The sequence below is a fragment of the Poecilia formosa genome, unplaced genomic scaffold, assembly GCF_000485575.1.
Source record: "Poecilia formosa unplaced genomic scaffold, Poecilia_formosa-5.1.2 Scaffold398, whole genome shotgun sequence".
NCBI lineage: Eukaryota > Metazoa > Chordata > Actinopteri > Cyprinodontiformes > Poeciliidae > Poecilia > Poecilia formosa.
The window spans coordinates 291404-299355 of NW_006800337.1; the positions used below are offsets into that span (position 1 = coordinate 291404).

At 37.1% G+C, this 7952-nt stretch overlaps 1 protein-coding gene across 1 annotated transcript in view; it reads left to right on the top strand.

The window, feature by feature from the left end:
• Window positions 1–7606: 7606 nt before the first annotated feature.
• The window catches only part of LOC103154742 (opsin-5-like), a 23627-nt gene continuing 23281 nt past the window's right edge, over window positions 7607–7952 (top strand). The window contains exon 1 of the mRNA XM_007576137.2: window positions 7607–7788. The gene's annotated coding sequence lies outside the window, so the exon portion shown is untranslated. The remainder of the gene's footprint in view (window positions 7789–7952) is intronic.

The window sequence follows — 7952 nt, forward strand, 5'->3', positions numbered from 1 at the left end:
ATAAAGGCCTCTATCAATAGCATTCAAACATGACAGCAAGTCTTTCAACTAGGTTGATGGAATTACTACAACAGTTCACCAAGTGCTGTGCCACATATCCCCATCGAGAACATAAAGTCAACTTAGAAACGCCCAACATGGGGCTCAAACCCACGCCCCTTAGATGAAATAATGTTTGGAGTGGTATTTGAACCCACTCCTCCATCAGGAGACCAGGAACCTGTCCAGTAAGTAAGGGGTAAAGCCTTGAGTCTGGCACCTTTGACCGCTCGGCCATCCTGACCTGTGTTGATGTTTGCTTACTAGGTATAAAGGCAGTGGGCCTAAACTTGAGGGCTTATTTAATGTACTTGGAGTTCTACAAGAAAACACTCCTGGTATTTTTGGCCAAATGCTATGAGCACATAAATTCCTCTATCAATAGCATTCAAACATGACAGCAAGTCTTTCAACTAGGTTGATGGAATTACTACAACAGTTCACCAAGTGCTGTGCCACATACCCCCATCAAGAACATAAAGTCAACTTAGAAACACCCAACATGGGACTTGAACCCGACACTGAGATAAAAAGTCTCATGCTCTACCAACTGAGCTAGCCAGGCTCAGTTGCAAGGTATCCATTCGCCAGCACCAATGCAGAGAAGGTTGATTCCTTAGTTTGTAATATGCTACTACATAAAACACTGATGATACTTTTGGCCAATGTGTTATGAGTACATGTAGGCCTCTATCAATAGCATTCAAACACGACAGCAAGTCTTTCAACTAGGTTGATGGAATTACAATGACAGTTCACCAAGTGCTTTGCCACATATCTCCATCAAGAACATAAAGTCAACTTAGAAACGCCCAATGTTAGATTTTCATGCTCTTCTTACTGAGTTCTCTCCTCCTAAGTTATTCTTTTGTACGGTGAAGCACACATTTTACCATGTACTCATCAAGCTATATTTAGGTTTTATTATTTTATAAAAATCCCTTTTCCCTTTGACATTAAATGCATATTGTTAAAAATGTCCAAATTTTGTTGATCATGTTGATTTGTAACCAAAATAAAAATGATTAAACATCCAAGGGTTGAATACTGTTTTTAGATGATCTACAACTTGTTCACCAAAACTGTTCTTTTGTAGTTTTTATTATATTCTGCAACTTCCAAATAAGAAATACGTCTTTTCTTTTGATTAGAAAAAAAATTATTCAGTGAACCATTGATTAACAGTTTTGTTCAATAAATGTATCATGTGAAAGGTTTATTGATGATGAGTCATGTTTTTTCTTTCCTCTCCTCATTTTAGAAAAACACAAGAGGAGAAAAGGTTCATTCAGATTTTTTAGCTGGGAACTTACAAGTTGTAAATACTCCAGGATCCCATTCTGGGAATTTTTTGATACCAACTTTCTGAGAAAAATCTTTGACCCCGATTACACTGGATGTCTGAACAAGATACGTTACTGTTTGGTTAAGAGACCATGACCCAAGCTGAGATCACAGGATACAAGTCCTCTATGCTTGGCTTGATGGAGCAGTTGATTTTAGAACAATGGACAATGTCGTCCTTGTTTGTGAGTTTGTGGTAATAAATAAGACAATCACTTCAGGCAACTCTACCCTGATAAACATCCTCTTCACTTTTAGACTGTTTTTAGTTCCTGGACTGGGTTACAGAGGGAATGAATTCAACATGCTGACTCTCTGAATTTAGGGGTGCTCCAAAGCTCTCCTACAAGTATTTCTGCATGGCCAAGTACTGAAAGGTGTGAATGCTAAGAAGAGGACTGGTCTTGATAACCTCCTACCCCTAGGAAGGTTTTCCTGTGCCTACCAACAGCTCTGAAATGATTAAAGCTGTAGCATGAGGCTTTTACAAAAACATGTTCTTTCAAAATTTATTACAATTTATTACCATCTTGGGACAGTATAGTCTGAGACTGATAATCTCTGAAAATAAAAACTTTCCTCCCAGTATTGTAGTGTGTAAAACTGCAGTGCTCCAAGTCAAAAACAACCAATCAGAACCGAGAGTAGGGTCTTAGTCTTCTCAATCAACCTCCTGTACACTGCTCAAGGTGCTTATGCTGAAACATGAACTAAATGTTACTGGAAAACCGTTGGTATTAAAAAATTATATTCATGAATTCAACTCACTCACTCTTCTTCAACATCATACATCAAGAACTTAGCATGGAGAAAGGATTATTCTCCACAATACATACAACAGCAAACCACATACACACCCCACAAATACGGTCACAAAACCTACATGTGACACGATGGTGGTCTGTATTTTCCGTAGCAGCAATTAGACAGCTAAGAAAAGAAGTCTGCAGACTTCTTCTCTTAGCTATGGTCGTCATTAAACATCAAGAAGCCAAAAGAACTGCTTCTTCATTTCAGTCATAAGCATGAAGAGCAGCTAATATAGATAAAGACGAGGCAGAGAGGTTTTTAGCTTTTTTTATCCACATCTGCAGAAACTTCAAGTAAACTTTAATCTAGAAAACTCTGGTGAAAAAGTCCCAACAAATAGGATTTCCTTAGCATTCTAAGGACGTTCAACCTTTCCAATAACCTGCCGTTCAGTGGAAAACATTGTGACCTACTGTGTCACAGCTTTGTGTGAGACCTGTTGAGTGATTATCACAGCAGAATTTGATTGGCCTCTGGAAGACATCTGCAGGATTCACTGTTAGAGCAGAGACTGTAGGGTTATGATCCACTGTCCTCTGAAAGATGCTGCAGGTCCCTGAAAGGCTGCATCTTCAGACTGAGGATCCAAATTCAAAAACCAAAAGCTCCTGTTATAATAATACTTTGTGAATTGTGGAGTGAAATGTTACATCTTGCTGTGAATGCTCTTAGCTGAACTCTTGCACAATTATTATGCAAATCTTAGTTTTGAGGATTTATTTTAATCACCTATCTCCAGTGTTCCTGGGTAATTCCAAATATTAATAAGTCTCAAACATGAAAGTTTAAGAAAATGAGATTTCTTTATAGGAGGTTATTAATTTTGCTGTGCAGAATCATTATGCAACTAAATAAAAACCACATTTACCCATCTGACTTTTTTATTTTCATCTGGTTGAGTGAGGACTATAAACAACTGAAAACTTTCCAATACACATTTTCAACATTTAAAAAAAGGGACAAAACATTTAGAAGTAAAAGTGCAATGGAAAAACCTTTTTTGGCTTTACATGAGTCACATGATCAACTGTGATCAACACACAGTTTTACGACTGGCAAAAACAATACAGAAGACAAAAAGAAGCAGCAGGATGATGGTTCGTTTTTGTGCACCTGGCTCCACCAGAGCTCTGACAGCATCACAGTTTATAAAAAGTTGTGTCATTCCAACATGTTGAATCCATAACTCTTCTGTAAAATCATAGACTGCAATTTCCCTAAGAAGCAGCATATGTAGAAACTCCCAGGTATGTGGGGCTTGTCGCGCCAACACCTGAATAAGATGCCAATGTCTCCTCTGATTGGCTGATAGATGATGAGGGTTATTGCCATGGCTGAATTATGATTTCATTTAACTGTTTACCTCTATCACTGCCATGATTTTTAATGACTCATCGTGAGTACAAGCTTATTCACATAAAATTTTAATGCCATTTCTTATTTAACGGAAAAATCGCAACTGCGGAATTGTGTTTTTTCAACATTTGCAGAACAGCGACAAAGATTTGTGCACATTAATTATAATAATGCAGCTATTGACTCTTATTTTGTGCGTCTCCAATTGTTTCCTGTGTGGAGATTTTTATCAACCATATATCTGAGGTAATCTCTCATGTCGTCTCAATTTCTGCACCGATCGGGATTGGATCAATATGTGTACGCACAGTTTCCTGTGGACTTCAGGTTTCAGTGAGAGTTCTGGGTAAGAAGGACCTCCCGTGGGCTCTGAACACTACCTAACGCTCTGAACTTTTTCACAGCCTTCAGGCAAATAAAACCACAGCATAGAAAGCAAAACACGACTCCACTGATATTTACTACAACACATTAATACTGAGCTCATGAAAATAAGCAATGAACATTTTTACTTGGCTTGTTGTTTAATTAGCTTAATGATGCATTTCAGAGTTACGTCGTGCAACACTGAACCAGCTCTTCATAAAGCTGTTGCACTTTGTACATTTTAAAATAACTTTAAAATGCATTTTTAAAGAATTTAAAGTGATGTAAGAAAAATGGAGGTGCAATTCTGAACCCGAATGAGTCAGATCTTTGGTGAAATTACTTTTTTTTTTTAATTGTGACTGACTTGTTGTCTCACTTGAATTAATGTAAAAGGAATGCACTGCCATAAATAAACTGTAAAAAGATCAGATTAATTAACTACTCAGTCTTACAGGATTTTTGCTATTATTTAATGTTTTACAGTTATGATTATTAACTTTTTCTGCCCCTTATTTCAAAGAAGCACCATACTTGGAAAATCTATTTTTCTTATTCTCAAACAAGTTTCTAATCTCATTGTCTTGGAACAATTAAGTAACTAAGTATGTTTTTTACATAAACTGATATAAAAAAAAAAACATACTTAGTTGTCAAGACGGCAAAGCATTTCCTGCTCAGAGTATGAATTTCTATGTTTGGTTTTAGATACTAGAAGTCATTATAAAACTACTTCCTGTCATCTTCTTCTTCATGGTTTACGTTAGTAGCAACATCCGGTTGTTGATCATCTGACCTGTGTGATGTGAAAAAAGTATTTCCATTGCAGTTTTGCAAAAGAAAACAATTTTGATATGGCCAAAAAATAAATAAATAAATAAATAAATAAATAAATAAGGAACATCTCATTGTAGCTCCAAAGGTATTCATCAATTTTTTTTCACATTTGCAAATTTATTTCTAAAATATCAAATTGGGCAATTTATATGGTCAATGGAAACACAGCTACCGTGACAAAGACCAGATCTATCAGCATCCGGTGGCAAGACTTTAAATTTTATGTTCAAATATGAACATAAAATTTAAAGTAAATTTGTCTACTCTGTAATAAAATAAGTCAGGTTTTCTGGAAGTAATTAGTTTAATCTAGCAATTAATCTCTTAAATTAGATGGCTCCTGGTTTGTTGGGAAAATAACTTTACAATTATTTACAACTTTACAACTTTGCAATGATGTATTTTCTATGTAGTTTTTATAGATAAGCACAAAAACAGCCTGAAAAGAGGAAAAATGAGGCAGTGTATTAATCTTGTTGCCTGCCTTCAGGACTGTAGGGAATTTCCTTCCTGATGTTCGACTGGCTCGTGTTTTTGTTTTCATTCAGCCACCCAGCATTCAGCATCCGTCATGCTGCTCCAACTTCAGCACACACACAAACACACATACACACACACACATTCTGCCTGCTGGTTAAGTGAGACTCAAAGCGGCACGAACCAGACAGGAAACAGTGCAGCTTCATTTCAAAGTTGGTCACTTTCTCTTTAAAGATCAATATCCTACCTTGTCATTTAGCATGAATGCAAAAATGTTTTCCATATTAAAGACAGCATCTGTTTTTTATTTATTTATTTATTTTTTTTTATAATGATTTGTAATGTTTTCAAAGCTTTCTCTATATGTTGTATCTGAGGCGACAGCAGTAAGTTAACCCATTAAAGTCAGAGGTGCTGCAGTTTCACTTCTTACAATTCAAGATTAGGTCAGGAAACAGACCGCTGTTTAATACAAGTGTGAGCGTTTCCAAATAAGAAAGGAACAAATTTTATAACGCTGACATAAATACCGATAAACAATTATAGGAAACATTGTAAAAATGTTTGGTTGTGCTATCAATTCCCTGCTCCCTTGGCCTTTGGTCCATCAAGCATCGGGTAGAACTGGATCATGCAGATTAGGGAGAAGAGGGACTGAATTGTCTGCACACCTAAAAATCTTAAAATTCTTTCAAATTAATTCATTAGGACTGTTGCAGTTTTATCTTTGTGGAATTTGGCTGTGATTTCTCCCGTGATTAGGAGATGCAGCATCACTTGATGACTTGTGAGTCTCATCCTCCCACAGTTTTCTGTCTTTTCCCAAACAGCCAGCTGAATGAAGCTAGTATCTGAATCCAGTTTCTGAAGCACTGCATATTTAACCTTTGTCCACAAATGTGGACAAAGGTTAAATACTTATTTGGCAGCCATGAGAACATCATGGTGCCTCGCCTCAAACGTAGCTCTCTAATGTATTGGTTGTGTTTGGATGACCGACATACTCCACATGATTTGACTGTCATCATAAACTGGGTTTGAGGAGCACATGACCATTAGAAAGAAGGAATGTATGAACAATGGATAGATGGTCACTGGTGTGTTTGAGTGGACTGAATTAAAATGTGTGAAATGACTTGGACTGAAATTATATATTTTTTATTCAGTAACACGTCTACTTGCTCGCAATGGGTTAGATTCCCTTCTGCCTTTAAATCTGATTCAATTCTGTGGCACAGCTGCACTAGTAGCTGCATTTTCCATTAAACATAAAATCCCACAACTTGAAATGACAAAAATGAAGTTGTTCAATAGTTTTAGTGCTGATATGAAGTGGTTTTTCAGGTGTGGAAATAAAAGTATTTTGCAAAACAGTAACAGAAGCTGTTTTTTCACATCAAATGAGTCACGTGGTCAACAGCTGAATGTTACTACTGGTGAAAACGACAAAAAAACATCAGGAAGTGTTAGGAGGATGTTTTATTTTTGTTATTTTCAGACATTGTGCTGCTGGCTCTATCAGAGCTCTCACAACATCACACAGTTCATAAAAAAGTTGTGTGTAATTCCAACATGTTTAATTCATAACTCTTCTGTGGAGGATTTTGTGGAAGTCGAGGCTTCAGCGTCCTGTTGGTATTCTGATACTTTGGTCCTAATGAATGCTGGCCGACTTCACTACATCTAGATACCTTACTTCATTTTTGTTGATCAATTATGATTGGTGGTACGGTATGGTGGTTTGCCTTGTATGTTAACAAGCAAATGAGAAGGCGTTCTTGATAGGAACACTGTGGTGATCTGTGTTTTCTGTGTATTCATTTCTAGGTTTTTTCTGAGTTTAGTTAGTTCTGTTCCCCTGTGAGTACTTGTGATGTCCTGTCCTCCCTGTTGATTGTTCCCAGGTGTTTCTTGTTCCCTGATTATCCTTCCTGTGTATTTAAACCCACCTGTTGTCTTTATATCTCTCAGATCCTTGTTGTGTCTTACTAGTCTGTTCTGCCAGCTTCTTGTGTTCCTGTGTCCCTGTGTTTTCATCATTAAATCATCATCACCTTTATCCTGGGGTCTGCCTGTGTCCTCCTTCATCCACACATCATGACAAACACCAATAGACATACTCACATTTGTCCAATATTTCATATGTATGAATATGTATTTAACACAGAAAAATGTCCACACTTTTTTCCATAACAGCATGCAGGAGAAGTAGATTTAGGTTGTGTATCAGCGAGTGAATGGTTAAGGAAAAAAATAATAATAAAAAATAAACAAACAAACAAAGAAACAACCAATAAATAAATAACTTTTATTTTGAAAGGCGGAACCGGAAGCCAGCGCGGCTCTGCACAGAATGACGGTCTCGCGCCAGTCTGACTGATGCGCCGCCGTTGCTGCACAGCAGTTAACGGGTCAGAGTCAGAGTGAGTCCGCGGCTAGGAGGAGACCTTATCGCCTCATCCCCTTAGTTTCCAACTCAGTTGAGCAGGGAAGACAGGCAGCTCCCGGGTGGACACTAAACTTAAAGTGGAATGACATCTGAGTGATGAACAGAGGGTGAGTTATAAAGGCAAAAAATATCTTAAGGACCGTTTAACTCTATACTTTACACTAATTATTCCATCTTTTGATGAAAACAAGAAGATTGAAGTGCGTTTGTTATTGTAAAGCAATGGCTATGAAGGATTTTCCTTTTGTAATTCAGTCAAAAAGGATGAAAA